Genomic DNA, 26,436 nt, shown 5'->3' with positions numbered 1-26,436 from the left:
TGGTTTTTGAGCCAGGCAGGATGATCAGACCAACTGACAGCACAATGTCTGCACATTCTCTCCGTCACTCCCACCTGGAGGGTGCAGGCCCGGGGCTATGAGAAGCATTTCAACGTGGACGCCGGGTGGGGTGGTCTCTGGACACCATTCCCCGACCACCAGCATCCCTCTACCCTCTCAATGCCCTGCCACATATCCTGACCCCCACGTCCCTCATGGGTAATGTCCCCCTGGCCCTACTCCGTGCGTACTCCTTGTTCCTAAAGCATCTGGAGGCCACAGGCTTCTAGAACCCTGCCCCAGGTGGACCAAACCCCTTTCCTAGAATGGTTGCTTGATTTTTTTTCCCCTCCTGTAAACGAGGAGCCCAGGAGCGTGGTAGGTGCTGCTTAAAGAGAAGCAAAAGATGAGTCTGCAGTTCGGGGGTTAGGGGGTGGGATTTAGGGGATTTAGGCTGGAGCTGGTCTTTTGGGCAGAGGCTGAAACCCCCAGTGGAAAAGGGAGGGATTTGGGCTTAGGAAAGTGGTAGTGGAAATTGGCACGGGGATCCTGGGGCCATAACCCGAGAGATGCTCTTCCCCCAGGCTTCCTCTTTGGGATGAGTGAGGACCCATTTCCCATTCTGGGACGCTGACCAGTCCCAGGGGACAAGGCAGGGGCAGGCAGGCACTTCCCTAAATCAGGTCACAGCTCTGTCCTTGAGCCCCTTAGCCCTAGCGTAACCTTGGGTGGCATGGCTGGTCTTGCCTGTTTAACAAGGGGGCATTTTGTGGAACTTGTTGATCCCCACGGTAGCTCCACTTGCTGGCACCTGGCTTGTGTGTGTCCTCCTGGCTAGCCAGACCCCACTCACTCTGTGTGCACCCATAATCACTCCAGGCTACCCTCCCAAGTGCACCCTTCTTTCCAGACACTTACATACCCACACTTACCCCACACCCAGCCATTCAAACCCACCTACACACCCACAGGCATACAAGCTCACATTCAGTGCCATGTATTACCAAGTCCCCATATGAATTTCCACAAACACTCAGACCCACACACGCACACACACGCCCCTCCACTCACTCTCACATTCTTTTCTTCTGCAGGGAAGAGTGAGGACGGGCGTCTGTGGTGTTTAATCTGGGCAGACCCCTCCTGGGCTCTGCACTTATGTTGAACTTGGTGTGGAGTTGTACTTTGTCAGCCGCCAGCTGATCTCTGCGAACACCTAGACCCTGCAGCATTCGCTAAAACACAACAGTGAGTATTCACTGCATGTTACTGGGATAAGGGGTGCCCAGAGGGCTGGTGAAACATTGTTTTGGGTGAGCCTATGCGTTTTTGGAAGAGGTTAGTATTTGAATCCTTAGACAGAATAAGGAAGATCTGCCCTCGCCAATGTGGTGGGCATCCCTGATCCATTGAGGGCCCGGATAGAACAAAAAGATGGAGGAAGAGCCAATCCTTTCTCTCTCTCTCTCTTTCTCTCTCATCTTGAGCTGTGATATCCATCTTCTCCTGCCCTCAGACAACTCCTGGCTCTTTGGCCTTTGGACTTCGGGACTTACCTCAGTGCTCCCCACCCTCAGTTCTCAGGCCTTTGGCCTTGGACTCCATGGACATCACCACTTTCCTGGGTCTCCATCTTGCCAACTACGGATGGTGAGACTTCTCTGCCTCCATAATTGCATAAGCCAATTCGCATAACAAATGCCCTCTTACATATCTCTCTATCTATCTATATCCTATTGGTTCTGTTTCTCTGGAGAACTCTGACTCACAGTCCTACAGTGTCCTTCCCTGAAAACACCACCATTTTACTTGTAGAGCGGCAGCTTCCTCCTTCTAACCCAGCTCTCACTTGTCCTCCTTCTGGTATCAGTAGCCCGAATTTCTTCTGGGGACCTGCCCTTTCCCTGGTCTTAGTTCACAGGGTTCATCCAAGGCTGACCCCACCCTGGGCCCTGGGAAGTGATTCAGACCAGGCCAAACAAAGGCCGGCTTCCTCTGGCCATGGCCACAGTATGGAAATGGACATGTGAGCCAGCTTGGCCAATGGGAATGCTGTTTTGCCTGTGGCTGGAACTTCCCAGAAGGAGACCATTCCCTTGGCTGTACTGGAGGATGGTGAGTCCAGAGCTGTTGGGGCCCTGTGTGAGGTGGGATACACTTCTTTGACACTGGTGCTCCTAAGTCAGCTGTGCCTAGAGGGTGGCCATTCTTGGACTCCCCTGTGCGCACTAATAGCCCTCCTTTTGCCCAAATTAACTGGTGTTCAGCCTCTATTCCTTGCACCTAAAGGCACCTGGAGCAATACCATGGGGAGTTGGGGCAGGGGTGCCAGGCCTTGAAGCCATCTGGGGTGGAGTGGGAGCTCAGGAGTGGTCAGGCTCGATGAGAAGAAAGTTTCGTCGCTAGAGAAATGGTGAAGCCAGGATTAGAACTCAAGGCCCCCCCTTTCCAAATCCCCACTCTTTCTTCCTGCAGGCTCTGGAGTGAGCCTTCTTCACAACCATCAGTGGCATTGTAGGGAGAGCCAAGGGGCCTCCCCTTTCCACAAGTGAGGTTGGGAGGCCAACCCTCCTTACCCCTCCCTGACTCAAGGCAGAGCTTGTGCCAGCTTCCCTTAATGATGCCCGTCAGGCTGCAAGTGTCCCTCTGAGAGTAACCCGTACTTAGAAGTATGGCAGCCGGGGCCGGGTGCGGTGGCTCACGCCTGTAATCCCAGCACTTTGGGAGGCCGAGGCAGGTGGATCATGAGGTCAGGAGATCGAGACCATCCTGGCTAACACAGTGAAACCCTGTCTCTACTAAAAATACAAAAAAAAATTAGCTGGACATGGTGGCGGGCACCTGTAGTCCCAGCTACTTGGGAGGCTGAGGCAAGAGAATGGCGTGAACCCGGGAGGTGGAGCTTGCAGTGAGCCAAGATCGCGCCACTGCACTCCAGCCTGGGCAACAGTGCGAAACTCCATCAAAATAAATAAATAAATAAATAAAGGATGTATGGCAGTTGGACTCCACATTGGGAAGGGGCCCAGCATGGTGTGTGGAGAGCTGGGCTTCTCTGTGGTCTGATGGCTAATAGGTTTACCATGGCTCAGGACAGGGAGGTTGCAGGAAGGTCCACAGGGTTCATGGGCAAGTCAGGTGGTGCCTGGTGTGGTGCCAGCTTCATTTTATTTATACAGATTGTTCTCATTTCTTCCTAACAAATAGGATCACTTTACATGTAAATAAAATAAAGCAAAACCCACCCTCCCAAAACAGATGTCACCTCTTCCAGGAAGCTTTTCCTGGTCCTCTGGGCTGGGTTAGAAGGCCTTTTCCCCTACCTTAACTTCTGTGCTTATTTCTAGATGACATTTGTCACTCAGGACTGGCGGTTTGTGTTTGACGTCCTGCATGCATAATGTCCCTGGGGACAAGGACTATGTCTTATTCATATCTGTCCCCCCTGTGTCAGACACAGCGCAGATGGGGAGGAAATATTTGTTGAGGTTCTTGGTACATTTCCTAGCTGGACAAACTTGGGCAACATCTGGCCATTTTTCTAAGCCTCAGTTTCTTCTACCGCAAATAGAGTTCATAAAAATGCTTATGCAAAAATTGTTGTGGAAGGTTCTATTGATGTCTGGCCCCATATCTCCTTAGCCTGTCTCCGAGTTTACCTGTGGCCACAGTGGGCCATTCCAGCTGAGGACAGTTTTCTTTCTCAGGGTCCTGGGCCATCTACTGCTCTGACAGTGGGTGTTCACTGGCTCACAGGTCACCATAGGGGTTTGTCCCCAGCCTGCAATTGCAATTCAGGACTGCAGGGGAATTACTATCACTAGTGGTAACCCCCCAATCAATGGGGATGGAACCCAATGAGGAAAAGCACCAGCCTCCTCCTCCTTCCTTGGATGGAACAATTCTGAGTTGCTTTACATAGTTTCCCAAAGGGTCCCCCTCAAGACAGAGCTGCAATTGCCTACAGAGGTGACCAGCTCATTAGCATACCATTCACTGGCCCAGCTCCTCTCTGTTCCCCAATCCATTATTCCTCTTTCTGGGACAATCTTGACTGCACCTAGTCCTTCTCTTTGAGTCTGCTTTAGGAAAATGCAAATAGAGACAGTTTAGAGAGCAAAACAAAACAGTTCAGAAAACAGTTGACCTGCAGAACTTAGCACTGTGCCTGACATATGGTAAGTGCCTCATCACTGTGGGCCATTGTAGCTATTATCATTACTCTAATTACACCGTCAACATTGTCACTGCCACCATCATCATGATCATGAAGATCATGCCTTCTCTTTCTTTAGGACTGAAACTGCCTAACTTAATGAGGATAGATTCCACTCATATCATCCCCATCTCCCCACCTCAGAACCTGGGTCAGGCATTTGGTCCACCTGAGTTGCAGATCAGATGCCCATCAGATGTCCCGGGAACTCGTCCCTGGTTTGGCACCTGCTGAAGGCCCTGCTGCAGCTGCCTTTTCTGCCTTTGAACTGTAAGATAGGGGCTCAAGTGTCCCGCTTGGAGTATAGCCAGGGGAGTCCACCCCTCCCTGTGGGCCTGGCAATCCCCTGCAGCCGGGTTCCAGCAGGAAGATCCAGTGATTTGCATAAGGCAGTCATTTTCTGGGCCCAGATGGCTGAACCCCCAGCCCTCCCCCATCAAGATGCGCATCCCTCCTGCTCTATGGTCCAGTGATTAAAGCAAACATATTCAAAGCAACGAGTTGAGCCAAATCAAAGGAAAGATGAAGAATGCAGAAAACCCCAGCAGTTTAAATTTCATTTTGGAATATCAAAGGAATATTGAAATATAGGAATTTCAAATACCAATTCATTATTTAAAACAATGTTTTGCATTTACAGACTCAATTTCAATGAGATGAAGGCTGTTGTCTTTAAGAGGCTCCTATATAATATAAACTTCAGTGGGTTTAAAGGAAACAGATTGGAAACTTGAGGCACAGATAGGTTTTCTCTTTCTCTTTTGTGCTCAGTTGTGAAGGGTCTAAATTGCAGGGAGACCCAGAGATATTCACTGATTTATGATTGAGGTCATCTGGCCTTATGGAGGAGCTCTGTGTGCTTCATGTCACACAAGTGCTGGGAGAGGCACAGAGAGAGAGAGAGAGGGCATTACGGCATGGTTCCCACCTTCCAGAAACCTCTGTCCTCTTGAAATGAGACAGATCCGGCTGGGCATGGTGGCTGACATTGCAATGTGAGGAGCTGGGAGGACCTCTCTCAAGTGAAACAACCAAAATTGGTAAAAAAAAAAAAAAAAAATTGAAAGCAGCTATTAAAATCTCTAATAATTGCCCTAAGGGCATACAGCAAATGAAAGAAAACATCTATTCAAACTAATCTGCTAAATCTGTGCAACTGATTCACAATCCACTCCCTCTTCTCCTCTTCCAGTTGAGCACAGGACTCCTACCCGCCACCCCCTCAGGAGGGGCCCACCACCAGCATTTCTCATCCCCTCCAGCTCCGTGCTGCAGACTGTGTTCCGGGCAAGAGCAGCTGAGAGGTTTGGGGCTGTCTTCCCCAGTTCATAGGGTGGAAGTCCTACAGCCAGCCCCAATTTGTAGGGTGGAAGCTCTACCCCAGGGGCTGCAGGCCAATATTACTAAGATCCCAATCACCCTTACTCCAGTTTCTGATAAGGTAGAAGTTTCACAAGACAGAAGATAAACAAGAAAATAAAAGGCTTGAACAGCATTATAAACCAACAAAATCTAACAAACATGCAGAGAATACTTCACCCAACAACATAAGAATACTCAAGCTCAGAATGCAAACTCTGCCAAATATTTAAATAATTAATATCAATTCCTCACAAAGTCTTTTATAAAATGGTGAGGGTGAGGTAGCACTTCCTAACTCATTTTGTGGTGCTAGTATTACCCTGATACCAAAACCAAAGATAGTACAAGAAAAGAAAACTACAGAACATCTCTTATGAATATGAATGCAAAATCATCAATAAAATAATAGCTAACTCGATCCAGCAACATATTAAAAAGATTATACAACATAAACAAGTGAAATTTATCTCAGGAATGCAAGGTTGATTCAATATCCAAGTCAATTAATATAACACATCTTATAAATAGAATAAAGAACAAAAAATACACGTTTATCTTAGTAAGCACAAAAAATACGTTTGACAAAATCTAACACCATTTTATGATTAAAAACTCTCAGGGAACTAGAAATAGTAGGGAACTTCCTCAACCTGATAAAGAACTATGATAAACCCACAATCAACATCATACTTAATGGTGAAAGATTGAATGCCTTCTTGATAAGATCAAAAATAAAACAAGGATCTCTGTTCTTGCCCATTCTATTCAGCATTCTGAGGTTCTAGTCAGGGCAATCAGGCAAGAAAATGAAATAAAAGTCATTCCAATTAGGAAGAATTAAAATTATCTATATTTTCAAGTGACATGATCTTATATGTAAAACTCCCAACTAATCCTCTGAAAACTTATTAGGACCAATAAACAAGTTCAGCCAGGTTGCAGGGTAAAAGATCAATATACAAAAATCAATTAGCAATAAGCAACTTGAAAATGAAATTTAAAAGCCAATTTTATTTATAATAGCATCAGAAAGAATAAAAAATACTTAAGGATAAGTTTAACAAAAGAAATGTGAAGTTTATACTCCGAAAATGGCAAAACATTGTTGAAAGACATTAAAGAAGACTTAAATAAATGGAAAGACATCCCATGTTCATTGGAAGAGTTAACTTTATTAAGATAACAATACTGCAAAAATTGGTCTGCAGATTCTGTGCAATCCCTATCAAAATCCAAGGTGGTATTTCTTAAGATATTGATAAGCTGATTCTAAAATTCATATGAAAATTCAAGGGGTCCAGGATAGCCAAAACAATCTTGAACAGGAAGAACTAAGTTAGAAGACTCACACTTCCTGACTTCAAAACTCACTACAAAGCTACAGTAATCAAGGTAGAGTGGCACTGGCATAAGAACAGACATATAGATCAAAGGAATAGAATTAAGTGTCAGTCCAGAAATAAACCCTCAAATTTACAGTTAATTGATTGTCAACATTGGTGCCAAGATAATTCAATGGGAGAAAAAATAGTCTCTTCAATACACGGGGGTGGGACAACTAGATATCCACATGCAAAAGAATGAAGTTGGACCCCTACCTCACACCATATCAAAAAATTAACACAAAATGGATTAAAGGCCTAAATGTAAGAGCGAAAACTATACAACCCTTAAGAAATATATAAATAAGTTATTGTAAACTTGGATTAGTCAAAGCCTTCTTAGATATCCTGCCCAAAGCACAAGTGGCCTAAGGAAAAAAAAACGGAAGTTTATAAACATTTAAAAACGTTGTACTACAAAGGACACAATAAAAAATGATAAAAAACACAACCCACAGAATGGGAGACAATATTTATGAATCATAGATTTGACAAGCATTTGGATCCTGAATATTTAAAGAACTCTTACAATAAAAAGACAAAACCCAATTAAAAAACAGACCAAGGATGTAAATAGACATTTCTTCAAGAAAGACATATAGTAGCCAATGATTATATGAAAAGATGCTCAATATCATAATTCACCAGAGAAATGCAAATCAGAACCACAGTGAGATACTACTTCACACTACTAGGACGGAACCTTCATTATACATTGCTGATGGGAATGTCAAATGGTACAACAACTTCAGAAAACAGTCTGGTGGTTCCTCAAGTGGCTAAACAGAGTTATCATGTGACCCAGCAATTCCAGTCCTAGGTATAAACCCAAGAAAGGTAAAAACATACATCCAAACAAAAGTCTGTAAATGAATGTTCACAGCAGCATTATTCCTAGTAGCCAGAAAATGGAAACAACCCAAATGGCCATCAATTGATAAATGAATTTAAAAAAGTGATCTATCCATACAATGCAATATTATTAGGCAACAAAAGGAAATAAAGTACCGATACATGCAACAATGTGGGTGAACCTTGGAAACACTATGTTAAGTGAAAGAAGCCAGTCACAAAATACTTCATCTTGTGTGATTCCATTCATATGAAATACCCAGAACAGACAAATCTATAGAGACTAAAAATAGATTTATGGTTGCCTGGAGCTGGTAGAGGTGGGAGGGAAATGGGGAGTGATTGCTAATGGGTAGAGAGGGTTTCTTTCTTTGGGTGAAAATGTTTTAAATTTAGATCATGGCGATATTTGTACACTCTGTGACTACACTAGAAACCACTGAAATGTACACTTTCTAACTTCATTTTTGATTGACACATAATAAATGTACATATTTATGGGCTACAGTGATGTTTCCATATGTGTCTACATTGTGTAATGATCGAATAAGGGTAATTTGTGTATCCAACACTAAAAACATTTATTATTTCTTTATGGCAAGAACATTCAAAATCCTCTCTTCTAATTATTTTGAAACATACAATAAATATTATTAACCATAGTTGCCCTACAGTGCAATAGAACACCAGAAGTTATTCCTCCTGTCTATCTGTGATTTTGTATCTGCTGACCAATCTCTCCACCTCCCTCTCTTCCCCTTGTCCTTCCCAGCCTCTGGTAACCATTGTTCTACTCTGTACTTCTATGAGATCAACTTTTTAAAATTCTGAAAATGAGTGAGATCATGTGGTATTTGCCTTTGTGTGCCTGGTTTATTTCACTTATTTTTATTTATTTTATTTTTTTGAGATGGAGTCTCACTCTGTTGCCCAGGCTGGATTGCAGTGGCATGATCTCGGCTCACTGCAACCTCTGCCTCCCAGGTTCAAGCAATTCTCCTGCCTAAGCTTCCTGAGTAGCTGGAATTATAGGCATGCTCCACCATGCCCAGCTAATTTTTTTTTTTTTTTGTATTTTTAGTAGAGACGGGGTTTCACTGTGTTGTCCCAGCTGGTCTCAAACTCCTGACCTCAAGTTATCCACCCATCTCGACCTCCATAATGTCTTTAAGATTCATCCATGGTGCTGAAAATGATAGGATTTCATTCTCATTTTTATGGCTGAGTAATATTCCATTGTGTATAAATACCACGTTTTCTTTATCCATTCATCATTGATAGACACTTAGGTTGATTCCGTACCACTCCTATTGTCAATGGTGCTGTAATAAACAGAGGAGTGCAGATAGCTCTTCTAAATGCTGATTTCATTTTCTTTGGATAAACGCCCAGCAATAGGATTGCTGGATCATATGATAGTTCTATTTTTTTTTTTTTTTTGAGGAACTTCCATACTGTTTTCCACAGTGGCTGTACTAGTTCATATTCCCGGTGTATAAGAGTTTCCACTTCTCTTCATCCTCACCAGCATTTATTTCTTGTCTTTTTGATAATAGTCACTCTGACAGGAGGTGTGAGGTGATATTTCATTTTGGTTTTGATTTGCATGTCCCCAATGATTTGTAATGTTGAACATTTAAAAAATATACTTGTTGACTATTTGTGTGTCTTCTTTTGAGAAATGCCTATTCAATGCTTTGTAATGTTGAACATTTTAAAAATATATTTGTTGACAATTTGTATGTCTTCTTTTGAGAAATGCCTATTCAATGATTTATAATATTGGATATTTTAAAAATATACTTGTTGACTATTTGTATGTCTTCTTTTGAGAAATGCCTATTCAGGTCTTTTGCCCATTTTTAATAGAATTATTTGTTTGTTTTTGCTATTGAGTTTTTTGCATTCCTTATATATTCTGGATATTAATCCTTTGTCAGATGCATAGTTTGCAAATATTTTCTCCCATTCTGTGGACTGTCTCTTCACTCTTTTGTTTCCTTTGTTGTGCAGAAGCTTGTTAGTTTGATGTAATCCTATTTGTCCATTTTTGGTTTTGTTCCCTGTTTTATTGAGATCTTATTTAAAAAATCCTTGCCCAGACCAATGTTTTGAAGGATTTTCCCCATGTTTTCTTCCAGTTTTATAGTTTCATGTCTTACATTTAAGTCTTTAATCCTTTTTGAGTTGGTTTTTGTGTATGGTGAGAGACAGAGGTCTAATTGCATTCTTCTGTGTGTGGATATCCAGTGTGCCCAGCACCATTTATTGAAGAGATTGCTCTTTCCCCAGTGTGTATTGAAAATCAGTTGGCTGTAAGTGGGTGGATTTATTTCTGTACTATCTATTCTGTTCAGTTGATCTATGTGTCTACCTTATCCCAATACCATGTTGTTTTTGTTGCTATAGCTTTGTAGCATATTTTGAAGTCAGGTAGTGTGATTCCTCCGGCACTGTTCTTTTTGCTCAAGATTGCTTGGGTATTTGGGGTCTTTTATGGTTTCATATGAAGGCCACAGCTAACATCATACTGAATGGGTAAAAGTTGAAAGATTTTCCTCTAAGATCTGGAAGAAGACAAGAATGCCCACTTTTACCACTTTTATCCAACATACAACTGGGGATGTCCTAGCCAGAGGCATTAGTCAAGAGAAAGAAATAAAGAGCACCGGAATTGAAAAGGAGAAGTCAAATTGCTCCTGTCTGCAGATGACATGATCTTATATGTAGAAAACTCTAAAAACGCCACCAAAAAAACTGTCAGAACTAATAACCAAATTCAGTAAACTTGCAGGATATAAAATCCACATACGAAGGTCAGTAGTGTTTCTATATGCCAATAGTGAACTATCTGAAAAAGAAATCAAATGGGAACAAAAAGAATACAAATGGGAAGATATGCCTTGTTCATGGATTGGAAGAATTAATATTGTTAAAATGTCCATACTACCCAAACCTATCTGTAGATAAAATGCAATCCCTGTCAATACCAATGACATTCTTCACAGAAATAGAATGAACTGTACACTTTAAGTGGGTGAACTGTATGCAAATTATATCACAATAAAGCTTTTTTTTTTTTTTAATAGATTCCAGAGTAGAGATGGTAATGGCTTGGACTATAGTGATGGGAGCAGGGAAAGGTTGTGCGAAATGAGCTGTTTAGACAGATATTTCCAAGGGTTTGCTGGTGGATTGGGCTGGAGAGGGAAATGGGGGTTGGAAATGAAGGATAACTCCTGGGTTTGGGCCTGAAAAATTCGTGCCATGCATTAAGATGGGAGAAGATACAGTAGGATCAATTTTGAGGCGGAAAGTAGGAGTTGTATTTGGACATGTCTGAGCAGTTTGGGAGATATTGTAATGGAGACTTGGTAACACACAGGCACACGTATATGACTTTACAGTTTATAAAGTGCTCTCATCCTCATAATTACTATACCTTCCCCATAGCCTGGGAGGAGCATGTATCATTGCTCTTCCTTCCATTACATAAGTGAGAAAACCAAGGCTTGCCAAGGTTAAGACATCTGTGTAAGAAGGCTTCTTAAAGAGGCCCCAGGACACCTGCCATGTCCCTACCTGGCTTTGCAGGCATTTGGGAAGATCTGGGCGGAACACCTAGTGCAGTCATTTCCTGCCTTAGCTGCGGCTCCTCTGCAATAATCTCTCTCACCTCAGTTTTCTTTCCTGTGCAATGGGCTAAGGTCATGGAATTATGAAGTTAGTAAACTCTGTAGCAGCCCCCATCTTTGCCAGGCCCCTACGGGCTTCTTCAGCAGCCCAAGGTCTAAAATGCCCAGGCCATGATTAGAATCCTAAAAGAATGTGGATAAATCTATGGATGCCCTGTCACTGTACCAGGGGCCAGTCACCCCTGGGTGATTTCCGTCTGATTACCCCTTTAAAACTTATGTTCTGTGGCACACTGTGAAGACAAGCAAGGGCTTGCCTGGGCCTTGGTTTCCAGTTACCTGTAAACATACCCAGCTCTGATGATGCTACAGTAATGGCAGAGTCTGAGCCCTTGGCAGAGAGAGGCAGAAAGAGCATATAGGGTTGATGTTTCCCTTATGTACAATGGGATTTACTGTTGCTCATTTCCTCCATTCATTCATTTGTTCATCCATTCATTCATTCCACTAAGATCTACTGAGCACCTGCACTGGGCAATCCTCTCTGGAGGTAAGTATGCGGGCCAGGCCTCATTCTGTCCGTTTCACAGATGAAGGTGCTGAAGCTCAGTGGGGCAGGTGACTGACCTGCAGCTTCCTCTAGTGGAGGCTGTGAGATCCTGGGGCTTCAGGCACAAAGGGTTCCACCTTAGCAGCTTACTAATGGCAGGCATTAGTAAGAGCTTAATGGGGGCTGGAGGCCCAAGACTCAGGGCCTTTCTGCACCCCATGCTGCCTTGGGGTCCACAGGAATCATTCTGAGAAGGCTCTGGAGCTGCAGATTTGGAGATGCCTGTTTTATTCACATCCTGGTTTAAGGGCCCTGACCCCAACAGGTGTCTGGAACTCTGGGAGCCTTTGGTAGAAAACATGTACCCAGCCAGGCCCTGCAACCTCTGCAGATGCCTCTGGACGAATGGTTCCTAGGACCATGTCAGCAGAGCAGAAGCCTTCTAGGGTCTGCTGGGGGACACATCCCTTTCTTGTTCGGGGTAACTGAGAGGCAAACGAGGACGATGGTGAAGAGGAAGAGAAAGAGGAAAGGAGGGAGAAAAGGAAGGGGAAATAAGGATACACCGAGGATTCAAATGCTTGTTCTACGGTTTACTTGCTTTATGACCCTGGGCAAAATTCTTAATTAAATTACCTAACTTCAGTATTATTTGTATAATAAATGTTTCTGGAGCACTTGTCACGTGCCAAAGCCTGGAGATACAGAGGGTAAAGGCACAGTCCCTACCCCTAGGAGCTTGCTGTCTTGACCCGTGGCAGAATTAGACATGTGGCTGGATCATCTCAGTGCAATGTTGTGTGTTTATCTCAGTCTCTCCTGCTGGAAGCTTCTAGAGGGCAAGACACTAGCTCTCCAAGCTCTGCATTGCCAGTGGTGCTTGGCACCAAGCGTGCCACCTTCTGGTGCCAGATATATATTTGCTAAGTGTTATTGAATTGAATTTGTCTTGTGGTTGGGGGGGTGCAGATAATTTCGGCTAGAAAGTTCATATTGGGCACACACAGAGAAAGCCCTCATGTTCCTTCTCCCCATTCTCCTCGGTGATGGCTGGAGCCTGTGACTGGCAGGTGGGTGCTTGACGACACCTTCCAATGGGAAAGGTGCCATGACATGTGAAACCCAGCAGCCTACCTCAGTTTCCCCAATGAGGCCTTTTTCCCAGCTGAGGTTTGGTAGCCATGGGAAGGCAGGAGACAATGTTGAATGGACACGGCCTTTCCACTGATCGTGACACTGTCCATCGACCTGGGCTGGACAAGGGCTCTGTGCTCGCTCTTCCACCCGGTGGCTTTGGGGCTGCGAGCTGCCCTCTGCCCTGGGGAACCACTCTGGGAGTCTGCTGTGTTCCAGGGCTGCTTTCTGAGGGTTCTGCCTGGCTGATTTGTGTCCCCTCCCCAGGGCCCTCTTCCCCAGACGGGGTAGCCTGGAACAACCTATAGCTTCACAATTGACCCCGTTTTTGGAAGCCCTCTGTTTGTGGACACAGGGAGGCCAAGTAGTTCAGCAGAAGGCCATGAGCCTCCAGGAGACCTATGTGCAAATCGTCACTCTAGGACTTACCAGCTGGGTGGCTGTAACCACAGAACTGCTCAGAATCTCAGCCTGCTGTCAACTGGCTGGGAATAACCCTTTCTGCCCAGGCCCCTGGCAGGATTATTGAAGCAATCCTGTAAAAGTGCTCTGCAAACTCTATGTGCTGTGCAAAGGTGAATTAACTATTACGGAGGGAACTTTGTTTCTTTACACTCAGCCACACTCATGAAAGGGTGTCAAGAAGTCCTTGGCTCCAATAAAACATCCATGACCTTGAAAACCATCGTTAGTCTTACTCAAGGGGTCCCTCTTCAAGCTGCTCCCCTGCACCACCTGCTGTGGCTCCCAGCACCACCTCCTTAGTTAGGGATGCCTTTGGTCTTTCCATGTGGCTTTGGAATTCCTGCTCATCTTTCAGGTCCCGAAAAAATGCCACTCAATGCCTCTGACACCTCGTCCTTCCTGGAGAAATGAATTCCTTCTTCTCTGACACATCCTTCCTTGGCTTAAAACCCTTCTGTGATCCCTTTGTGCTCAGGATAAAGCCCTTTTCCCCTTTCTTTGCCAGGCTTCGAGGCCCCCTGCCTGCCTGGCCACCCTGACCCCTCACACTGCCTGCTCACACTCTGCTCTCTTCCTCCCTATTCTGTCCTACCTGATGGGCCCTTCTGCTTTCTTAGTCCTGTTTACTCCCAGGTCTCCACTTAGAAGTGTCTTTCCCCAGGAAGCCCCGCTGGTGGGCTTCCCTACCATCCAGGCTCATCCTGGTTACAGCACCCACCTGCTCTTTGAAATGGAAGGTTTATGTGTCTGTCTCTCTTGCCCCTGAAAGGGAAGAATCATGCCTTGTTCACTGTTGTAGCTTCTCACCTAGGACAGAGCTTGGCCCTAGAATGTGTTTGGCAAGTGGATGAATGAATGAATGAATGAATGAGAGCATCACCCTTGGATCAGGCTGCCTTGATTGGCACTGCAGACTCTGTTGGCTGCCAATGTCAAATCCAGTCTCCCCATCCTGGTATCTGTGCTCCATGGAGGTAAATCAGGAGCAAATCCTGATGGGACTGAGCTGGTTGAGTTTATCTAATTTTCCTTGCCAGTGACTGATCTAGAGATGAGTGCATGACCTGATTCTCCCCATGAGAAGCAAGAAGAGGTCTGAGAAGCAGGCCTAGAGGTTGCTCCTTATTCCTAACGGATGGGGCCTGCAGATCCTGTGTTCTACATCTGTGGATCCATCAAGATTGTTTAGCAGGAATTAAAAATAATAAGGCCCTGGCCCAGAGGGGGATGCAGCGGCTACGACCAGTCAGCTCAGTGGACCCCGTGTGGAATGCTTGTGCCATTGCTGGGGAGAGGTGGCTGTCTCCCATTGGTGTCCACCATCAACCAATGTGGCTGGCGGGAGTAAGGAAACCCCTCCATGGTGCCGAAGACGTTTCCATGACATGACAAGTATATAGAAACAGCTCCCTCTGAACCCAAGATTGCCTGCACAACCTGGGTGAATAAACTATACATTTAGATGACTCTTGGAATCACTGGTGTTTTTACATGTTCACAAGCTGAAGATAAAACATATGTATATGTTTCAGACTTGTTTCATGCACATGGAAAAAGTATCACATTGGTTGTAACTTCATAAGGCTGGGAGCTCAGGCTCCAGATCTGTAGCTTGAGATAAAACCGGGCAATTACCAAGGCAGGTCACCTCCTGGAACAGCTTAAGACAAAGCCCCAGCAGCCATAATTGCGGACTCCGATGGAACAGAGTTGTTCCAAGAATGTTTGCAACCACTGGGATTGCATCACCCTTTCTCTGGGTCCCGGGCTGAGGCTTCCTACCGCAGGACTGCGGCTTTCCAGTGGAGAGCAGGCAGGGATTTCCAGAGCTTTGCCTGTGGGCCCTAAGTTGGAGGTGTCCCTGCCCCACTCAATGGCTGTCAACCCCATCCAGCTTATCTCAGAGGAAGGGAGAGTGGGGTTCCTAAGACTGCCCATACCACCAAAACCAGAAGGAGGAGAGATAATACCAGGAACAGGAACTCAGTTTCCCCTGACAACTGGAAGGCTCCTTTGCTCCTCCTTGGGAAGAAGTGATTCCCCAAAACTTCTATGGTCCTGAACCCTCCTTCTCAGGAAAGAGAGGACTTCTTAAGACATGCTGAGAGACACCTATCTCCTTTCTCACCTCAGAAAAGTTGAATATGGAATAAACTGTAAAGGGCATTGAAAACAACTGTCTTTGAACACTGAAGCATTGTGACGTCCAAAAAAACCTCAGTATCAGCTGGGATTCCATGGGCATAAAGATCCACAAGACAGCTGCAAGCTTCCCTTCTATATTCTGTGTAAATGTGGTGCCCACTTTATGGTTTCTGGGGTGCTGGGGGGCTAGATTCCCACATCGCCATCAGGCTCAGAGGTGCTGCCTCGATTCATCCCAGTTGAGTATTTTTCTTTCTGTTTTGCACACGCACCTTGGGCCCTTGGGGACCTCAGTTCACTCCCTTGGTTTACTTACATTTATGCACAATCACACTGATACGGTTTGGATCTGTGTCCCTACCCAAATCACAGGTTCAACTGTAATCCACAGTGCCGGAGGCGGGGCCTGGTGGGAGGTGATTGGATCATCCGGGTGGTTTCTAATGGTTTAGCACCATCCCCCTAGTGCTGTTCTGGTGATAGAGTTCTCAGGAGATCTGGTTGTTTAAAAGTGTGTAGTCCCTCACCGTGACTTCCTCCTTCTCTGGGCACGTAAGACGTGCCTGCTTCGCCTTTGCCTTCCACCATGATTGTAAGTTTCCTGAGGCCTCCCCAGAAGCAGAAGCCACTGTGCTTCCCAGACAGCCTGCAGAACCATGAACCAATGAAACCTCTTTTCTTTATAAATTACCTAGTATTAGGTATTTCTTTATAGCAATGTGAGAACGGACTAACACATACACATTTACACACACAGTCCCACTGCCTTTGAGTGTGTGTCAGATTTTATTCAGTAACATTTGCTTATATATTAATGAGCTTAAAATTAAATATTAGTTTTTTCAACGTACACATTTTGCGCAGACACAGTTTAGTCAATAACACCTAGCAAACTTGCTGAACTTGTTAATTCTAATAAATTTGTGCAGAGATTCTTTGAGGCTTTCCAGATGAACAAGAATATCGTCTGTGAATAACAATACTCCTGTTTCCTCCCTTCCAATATTTACACCCTTTGTTTTTTTCTTTACTTTCTGCCTTGGCTGGGACCTCCAGTAAATGTTAAATAGAAACAATGATAGCAGAAATTTTGTCTTATATTGGTTTTAAAAAGAAAGATTCTAATATTTCATCACTAAGTAGGATGTTTATACACATTTTTGACAGATACTCTTTGTCAGTTTAAGGAAATCCCCTTCACAGTTGCTAAGCGTTTCTACCATGAATTGAATTTAAATCAAATGCTTTTTCTGCAAATGTTGAGGGCCCTCCTCTCTCTTCTTCTTCTTCTCAGAGGCATTGAGAAGGTTCAATCAGATCTCCTGAGAACTCAATCACAAGAACAGCACTAGGGGGATGGTGCTAACCCATTAGAAGCCACCCGCTCACCCATTTCTTTATGCAGAGTCACCCCACAGTCCATTTGTTCTGCCTTTCCTTTTTAGTCCCTACCTGAGGTTGATCTGTCACATTGAAGTGCTTCTTTGAAATACTGCTTTGATATTTCCACCCAGGAGAGAGGGTGAGTTTAAAGGATTTTCCCACAGTCACATGGCTAGTGAGTGCTGTCAGGGGAATAAAACCCAAGATTGCTGCTTCATGGTTGGGATCATGGGAAGGAGCATGGTGGAGATCCTACTGCTGGGGAACTGAGTGGAGGGAAGGAGTGGCCTTTGATTCTTTTTTTTTCTCCTTGTGGCAGGCAGCTTCCACAACAGCCTCAGTGACCCCACCTACTGGTACTCATGCCCTTGTATAATCCCTTCCCCTTGAGAGTGGGCTGGATCTAGTGACTTACTTCTAACAAATAGAATATGGCAGAAGTAGTGGAATGTCACTTCTGAGATTAAATTATAAAAAAGGACTGTGGCTTCATCTTGGATGTGGGTTCTCTCACTGTTTTGGGTTGCTTGCTGTAGGAGAAGCTTGCAACTGTGTTGTGGGTCACTCTATGGAGAGGCCCAGATGATGAGAACTGAGAGAGACCTCCAGCCAAGAGCCAGTGAGATGCAGAGACCTATATGAGTAAACTGGCAAGCAGATATCCCTCCAGTTGAGCCTTCAGATGAGACAGCAGCCACAGCCATGCTCAATTTTCTGACCTATAAAAACTATGAAATAACACGTGTTTATTGTTTTAAGCTGCTAAATTTTGGGAAATACCAGGTCAATATTATTCATGAACAGAAATGCAAAAATCCTAAACAAAATATTAGTGAACCATATCCAGAAATGTATAAAAAAAGAAAAAATATATAATTTAATCTACATCTAGTATTCCAGATATGCAAAGCAGAATCAACATTAGAAAATATATTAGGAAAATTCAACATATTAACAACTTAAAGGGGACAAGCCATATGGTGATCTCAATATTTGCAGATAAAGCATTTGATTAAATTCAATTAATGGTAGAAATCCTTAGCAACTATGAAGGGAATTTCCTTAAGTTGATAAGGAGTATCTGCCAAAAATCTGTACAAAATACCCCACTCTATGGTGAAATGTTAAAATCTTTACCTTTAAATCAAAATAAGACAAACATTTCTGCTATCATTGCTTCTATTTAACATTTGCTGGAGGTTCTAGTCAATGTAGAAAGTAAGGGAAGAAAGAAAGTGTGTAAATATTGGAAAGGAAGAAAGGGGAGTGTCATTATTCACAGATAATATTCTTATCCATCTGGAAAACCTAAGAATCTCTGCACAAATTTATCAGAATTAATGGCAGAGGTTAGCAAGTTTGCTAGATATTGTGAACTAAGTTGAGTCCCCCACAAATTTGTATGTTGAAACTCTAACCCCCAATGTAACTGTATTTGAAGATACAGCCTTTAATGAAGTTATTAAGGTTAAATGAAGACATAAGGGTGGGGCCCTAATTCAATAGAACTGGTGTCCTTATAAGAAGAGGAAAAGACACCAGAGATCTCCCTCCTTCCATGTGCACACAGAGGAAAGGCCTTGTGAGGAAACAGCAGGAAGGAAGCAGTCCGCAATAGAAAGAGAAAGATTTCACCGGAAACCAAGCCTGGAGGCAACTTGATCTTGAACTTGTAGTCTCTAGAACTGTGATACATTTCTGTTCTTTAAGCTACCCAGTCTGTGGCATTCTGTTATAGCAACCCTAGCAAACTATACACCCAATATAAAAGCAATTTATGCAAATATTGGTCACATTTTTATATATCAACAGTGAACAGTTAGAAAAGCAATACAAATATAGTATCTACAGCTATAACAAAAAATAAAGTACCTTGGAATAGAAGAAACAAAATAGTTCAAAATTAAGTAGGAAACTATACAAATATATTGAAAGGCATTAAAAATACTAACTAAATTGAGGGACAAAACACTGATATGGATAGGATGATGTAATATTTCATAAACATCAGTTTCTTCCAAATTGACTTATTGATCCAAAGCCATTTTTATCAAACTCTGAGAGGTTTTCTTTTTTACCATTTTTTTTCTTGGAAGAAATTTGACAGTTGATTTTAAAATTTATATAAAAGATCCAAAGACCAAGAACAGCAAAGAGCCTCCTGAAGAAGAAACAGCAATCAGGATGACTTGCCCTGGCAGGTATCAAGAATGTAAAATGATTGTAATTCAGACAGTGTGGCGTATGTGAAAGGACAGACAAATAGACCAAAGGAACAGAAAAAATATTCAGAAACAAACTAATGCCTTGTACAGACCTGGTATATGACATGTTGGCAGGAAGAGCAAAGGAAAGAAAGGTGGCACTAGTCAATAAATGAAGTTAGAGCAATTGGTAATTTAAACTGAAAAAAGAAATGTGTCCCAACTCCACAGAAGGATCACACACTTGAATATGCAAGGCAAACATTCTAATGCTTCAGAATGAAACTTAAGAGACAATTTTGATGAAGCCAAAGTTGTCAATCTTTTCTTTTAAGGCTTGCAGTTCGTTTTTCGGTGTCATCTTTAAAAATCTGTCTCTACTCAAAGGTCATAAAGATAGAGAAGTCCTGATTATCAAAAGATTTCATGAAAAGTGAAAAGACAAGCTCCAAACTAGAAAAGATTTTTTAAAAGCATAATTGACACGAGCTTAGCATCTAGAACATCACTGTTTAATAGAAAGATAATGGAAAGTGTATATGCAGTTTTAGAATTTTTAGTAGCTGCAATTAAAGAGAAAAAAGAAACAGGTATAATTAATTTTAATATTAATTAATGTTAACACTAATAGATGTAATAAAGTGTTTGACAGAGAACATTTTACCTGCTTCAGTTTTTGAATGTGATTAAAATTAAATTCATTAAACTTTTAGTTCCTCAGTAGTACTGGTGACATTTCCCACAGTGGTATGGTGGCTGAGCCTTTGCTCATAATTGCCTACACACCCAACTTTTGGAATGAAGATTACATTTTTTAATGATTCAGATACATTCCCTTCCTCAGTTTCCTGTGCTTGGAGAATAGGAACAGAATTATTTTATTCTGGAAGTTTAAAATTTTATTTTTAAAGCAATGTAACAATGTTAAGAAAACTTTGAACATGGAAAAAATAATTCATAATCCTACATTGGACATTCTTGTGTAACCCTTGCACACACCCTCCACACTACACACATCACACATGTGTGCACACACATGCACAGTCACATTGTTGCACATCAGACTAGGTTAAGTTCAGCCCTATTTGCCTGCTGAGAGCCCTGCACTCCTCAGAGTGAGTGTGTATCCCCAGCACCTAGTACACAGAAAGTGAGCTATAAAGATTTATTGAATAATTGGGCTCTGAGGCCTGTGGATTCCATTTTTAAACATGTATTACCATGTCAAAACACATTTTCAGTTTTCAGTATTGTCCTTATAGTGATCCTACCAAAGGCTGAATAGCATTTGCTGGAGTTCTCTGCACACTGTCCCAAATCTTTAGCATGTAAGGAATAGCTCTGCAAGTATTGCGTCATAGACAACACTGCAAGGGACATCTACGTGCACACAGCTTTATCTTCTATTGGGTTATGTCTTTAGCATGCTGTCTCAAGGGTGGTGATATCAGCCTAAAGCCTAGGATAATATTTACAGCTCTTGAGATATGTTGCCAAATTGCTTTCCAAAAAGGTCACGCCCATTCCCTCTGCCACTGGATCTGAGTTACAACATAACATTGCCAGCAGTTTTGCCAGCAGTTTGTCTACTGTTAAAACAATTACTTTTGCTAAATAAAGCGGATTGCTTAAGGATTGCATTTGTTTGCATGTTTATATTTTGTTTCATCACACTTGCTTTTCCTTTGCATCTGAAATTTTCTCTCTGGCTTCAAAGCTGAGAAAATAATCACCCCTTCAGGACGTGACAAATATTTGATTCTCTTTTTCTTTGCTAGGGTTTTTTTTAATCGAATTTTTATGTATAGCTTTTTAATTGAAAAAATAATCTACCAGCATTGCAGAAATTTTTTTTTTTTTTTTTTTTTTTTTGAGACGGAGTCTTGCTTTGTCGCCCAGGCTGGAGTGCAGTGGCGCGATCTCGGCTCACTGCAAGCTCCACCTCCCGGGTTCACGCCATTCTCCTGCCTCAGCCTCCCGAGTAGCTGGGACTACAGGCGCCCACTACCACGCCCGGCTAATTTTTTGTATTTTTAGTAGAGACGGGGTTTCACCATGTTAGCCAGGATGGTCTCGATCTGCAGAAAATTTTGAAATAAAGAAAAACATTGATCATAATATCACCATTCCATCAGAGAGCTACTATTTTTTAAGTCCCTTTCAGTATTTTTCCATAGGCATACATATTTCACATAGTTTTAGGAATGAGCAGAGATGATTGTACATTCTGCTTTTTCACTTAACATCATGGCAGAAGCATTTTTCCATTAAGATTGTGCTTAAGAAGACATTTTGCCTCATGTCTTCTTAAGTATGATCTTAACGGCTACATAATATTTCATTGAGTGAATATACCCTGTAACTTGATTACCTCTCTAATTTTTGGGTACTTAGTTGTTCTCAATTTTTTTACTATTATAGATAATTCATCAACAAATATTTTTATATATAAAATCTTTTGGGTTTTTTTTTTTTTTTTTTTAACAACAGGGTCCCAGAGCCACATTTCTGGTGATGAGTATCAACTCCCAGCAAACAAACATGGTTGCCTACTCCATATCATTCTCCTCTTCTTCCTTGCAAACAGATCCTCAGATTCTGTTCAGGGTAGCAATGGCCCCAGTGTAAAATTAGTTTCCCAGATGTCCTTGTAGTTGGTGTTGCTCTTTGACTCAATGAGGAGCAAATAGTAGCCTGTATCTTCAGGCTACTGGGAAAACTATTGCTTTCTGGTTTAAAAAAGAGTGATTTTGAGACCGCAAAGATGGAAGCCACCCCCTAAGCTGGAGAAGCAGACGGAGAAAGACTCTAGTCATTGATGATATCATGGGATGATACATCAGCCCTGAACTCCACCAGTGGGCTCCTGGAATATTTCTAATTCATTAATCATTCTTAAGGATATTTTAGAATACCATATCATAAATCCTTGTATTTCCCAGAGGAAATGAAGGATGGGGGATGTTTAGCAGAGGAAAATAAAACATGCTAAACTCTGTTAGACCTACACTAGGTGCCCTATATACAATATATGCCTTAGCTGTTGCTATGATCTGAATATTTGTGTCACCCCAAAGTTCAAATATTGAAACCTAACCCCCAGTGTGATGGTATAAGGAGGTGGGGCCTTTGGGAGGTGATTAAGTCACGAGGCTGGCACTTTCATGGATGGGATTTGTACCCTTATAAAAGAGGCAGGAGGGAGTTTGTTTGCCCCTTCAGCCATGTGAAGACACAAATGGAAGATGTCAACTATGAGGAGAGAGCCCTCACTGGACACCAGATCTGCTGGCACGTTGATCTTGGACTTCTCAGCCTCCAGAATTGTGAGCAATAAATTTCTGTTGTTTATAAATTATCCAGTCCAAGGTATTTCATGATGGAGCACAGATGGACTAAGATACTTGCCAAGGGCATCTAACGAGGTAGGTATTATTATACCCATTTTACAGATCAATAAGTAGGGGCCCAGAGAACATAAACACTTTTTTCTAGGTCTAATGACTGTTAAGTAGCAAAGGCAGAATTCAAATCCAGACCTATTTAACTAGCAGCTCCCTGATCTTTTTGTTTTGGTGAGAAGCATGGCGGCAGTGTAGAGGAAAAGGTGCACTCCATTCATTTAGAAAACAAATGCTGCAGGGGTCAGAAGGCAGGTGAAGAGACAAATGGGGACTTGTTCTGGAGCCAGAAAGCAATGTCTGCATCTGAGTCCGCTGTCCCCTCCAACAAGTTCTCCTGAAACTCAGGTTTACAACTATGCCCCACTTCAGGTTTTAACATTTTTCTTCTACTCAATGTTTTGTTCCCAATTTCAAGAGCAATAAATGTTTATTCCATAAAATGTGGAAAATACAAAGAAAAAAGTTTGAAATCATTCAGAATCCCATACCCAGAGTTAATACCTAAGAAGGTTTTAGTATGGCCTTTTCTTTGCATTGGTATTATTTACACACTTATATACAATTCTGCTTTCTAGTGCCTAGCATAGTGCCTGGCTAATACACATTTAACAAACACAGTCAATGAATGGATAAGTAGGTGGATGATTTTGTGTCCCAGATCTTAAGAGAGTGCCTGACACATATCAGCCACCAATACATCTTTGTCGAATTAATGTATAAGGCAATGAATGAATACTTTTGAGCTCAGTTTGTAGCCTGGCTCATAGTATCTTCACACTAAAACTGAAGAAAGTAATTAGATGCTGTTTCTTCATAACATTTTATCAGAAACATATTCTTATTTCCTTAAAAACTCTATTATTTTTAATGGCTGCATAATATTTTACCATTTTATCTTTATTGGTTCCCTACTGTTGGATTTTTAAAGGGTTTTTAATTTTTCACTATTATATAAGCTGTTATGGTTAGCATCTATGTGTGTGACTTTTTCTTTGTACATATTCTAAATAGGTTCCCCACTGTGGAATTACTGGGTCAAAGTTTCCTGATATATTGATATTAATGTAAATCTAACCAGAAATATTGTTCTGGTTTATGTCCAGACCAGCGAGATATATACATGTCTGTATTATTTTATGCTCAACAGCCCTGAATACCATTAATGCTTTTAAAGTCACAATTGCGTTTCTCTGACAGCTAAGCATTATAAGGAGATTGAGGATGAACAAGATGGGAAAAACCAAAAATGATTATTTTAAAAATGGGGATAATTTAGCGGTCCTTAATACATGCTAGTATTTCTCTTTCTAGGGACAGCATTTTAATAATGGCCTCAGTCTCCCCTTCTGTACAACGAGAAGCAGGAGAGAGAGTCATCACAGTTCTTTCCATTCTGATGGGCTACAGTTCTGGATCTTTCTCAAGCATCCATAGGAATGTGAGTTTCTTTTCTGCCCTGCGCTGGTTCTTTTTGTCAAGGGAGAACTTGTTTGAGAGTCGATTATAAGTTTTTTTGAACTCAACAGTTCTCTGGCTTAACTCTGACAAAGGCCTAAGCTTTGGATAGCAATTAGAGTAAATAATATTTGTAGAGCTCATTGTAATTTTCAAGTCAACTCCATGTGCCTCAGCTTTGAACTTCAAAATACTCCTGAGGGAAGGTTGGCATTACCCTTACACCCATTTTCAAGAGGAACATGAGGCTCAGCAGGGTGCTGTACTGACTTGGCTGTGATCACATAGTCACAAATTGGTGAAACTAGAACTTGAACTCAGGTTTTCTGACTCCAAGCCCAAGGTTTTCCATTTTCTTGGGGACTGAACAAAAACTCAGACCTGGTCAGAATGACCAGTGCCTACATAATAACCAGTTCTTTTCTCCTCCCTGGGCATATGAAGACCATACTTCCCAACTGCAATGCAGTTAGGCAGGGTCACATGACTACAGCTGCCAATAAATGTGGGTGGAAGTGATGTCTGTCACTTCCAGGCTGAGGTGGTGAAAAGAAGCCTTTGTGTGATTCATTCTCCTGTCTCTCCCTTCCCAGACGGGGGTGATTATGGGGGGGACTGATGCTGAGATGGTGCAGCTACACCAAGGAAGCATCCTGAATCCTGAGTCACCACATGGAGAGCGGCTGCCCTGGAGAATCACCCAGACCTGCATCAGAGTCTGTGTGAGTGAGAAAGTTTTGTGCTAAGCTACTGAGATTTTGGAGATTGTTTGTTACAACAACTTAGCCCATCCCATCCTGACTAAAATGATAAACTAATACTTAAAGAGGTGCACTCCAGGAAGACCATCCAGTGGTGTGGTGAAACCAGGCTTCTGGCCCAAGTCTGTCCCTTTCTTGCTCTGGGACTTTGGTTGAGTCACTTTCACTTTCTGAATCTCAGTTTTTTTCTCTCCAATATTAAGTGATTGAATGTCAGTGGCGTCTGAGTGTGTCTATTATTATTTTTTAAGCAAGGATTTTTTTTTTTTTGTTAAAGAATATCGACATTGCAATTCCAATGAATAATCTAATAAACTTAATGCTTTGCTGCATGGCTAGTGGAGGCTAAGTGGGTCTTCCTGAACCATGCCTGCCTGGCTTTCCTCCACTTAATCCCTCCTTCTGGTTTCCAGAGCCCACCCGAGGCCCCCTGTGTGATATCCTGGGGCTCTTCACAGCCCAGGTAGGAAAACCTAGGTCCAGAGGGGGATCTTGGTTATTTTCTGGTGCTAGGTTTGTAGACACTGGGCATATATTCCAGACTATTGGCCTGGCAAATTTCTTCCCAGCAAATCAATGCTTCCTTTAAGAAGGCGGGTGACGATCTTCATGAAACCCATGCTCATTTTCTTTTATTCTTTCAGCAAATGTTTCCTGAGCACTTACCATGGGCTAGGCTTTGTTCTAAGCACTAGGGATCCAGAGAAGACTAAGACACAGTCTCTGTTCTGAGAAGTTACCATAGACTGAGAAGTAGGGGGAAGAATTGGAGGGAAGAAATAATGTGTTTTAATAGTAACAGTTGTGGCCAGCCACAGTGGCAAATGCCTGTAGTCCCAGCAAGTACCTACCGAGAAATAGGCATGGGCATCCTGGGTATCCTCACTTTATTTTACAGTGAGCTCAGAGAGGTCAGTTGCCAAGTTCATGCCCGGTTTGGCTGGCTCTAAGTGCCCTACCCTTTTAATGCAACCATGCTGCCTCCTCTCCTATCTAGATTCTTTGAAATGTGAGGTTTATTTTCCATCCCTCAAGGGGCCATGGAGAAATTGCCCATCTCATCTTGTCCCTTGCATTTTAATTGTCCCAGAAGGGTCTGGGGGCTGGGAATGGTAACCTGTCTCCCACCCCCACTCCCACCCTGGGCCGGGTACCATGGTCCCCATTTCAAGTTTTCCCACCCCCAACTTGGAAGCTTAATAGCTTTAAAATCTTACAAGTTGTAAAAACAATTAAAGCAATAATCTTAAAAAGAAGCAGAATGCGGCCTTCAAAGGAATGTGAACCGTTCACACTTCGTGGTTAAATGCAGCCCTTAGCTAGCCCGGGCTGAGAAAACGCAGAGGCACCCTGTGAATTTGTTGATGCCAGTTTGGACAGACTGTTTATTTTCATGATTTCATGGAAGAATTTTAATTTAATGAGTGTTTTATACTCTAATGTAAAGCATCGTTCAAGCACTGTAATTACTGTGTCAAAATAGGCCTT

This window comes from Gorilla gorilla, chromosome 15, assembly GCF_029281585.2.
Source record: "Gorilla gorilla gorilla isolate KB3781 chromosome 15, NHGRI_mGorGor1-v2.1_pri, whole genome shotgun sequence".
NCBI classification, from domain to species: Eukaryota; Metazoa; Chordata; class Mammalia; order Primates; family Hominidae; genus Gorilla; species Gorilla gorilla.
The sequence above is the reverse complement of the archived record's forward strand: the minus strand, read 5'-3'. Positions refer to the sequence as shown.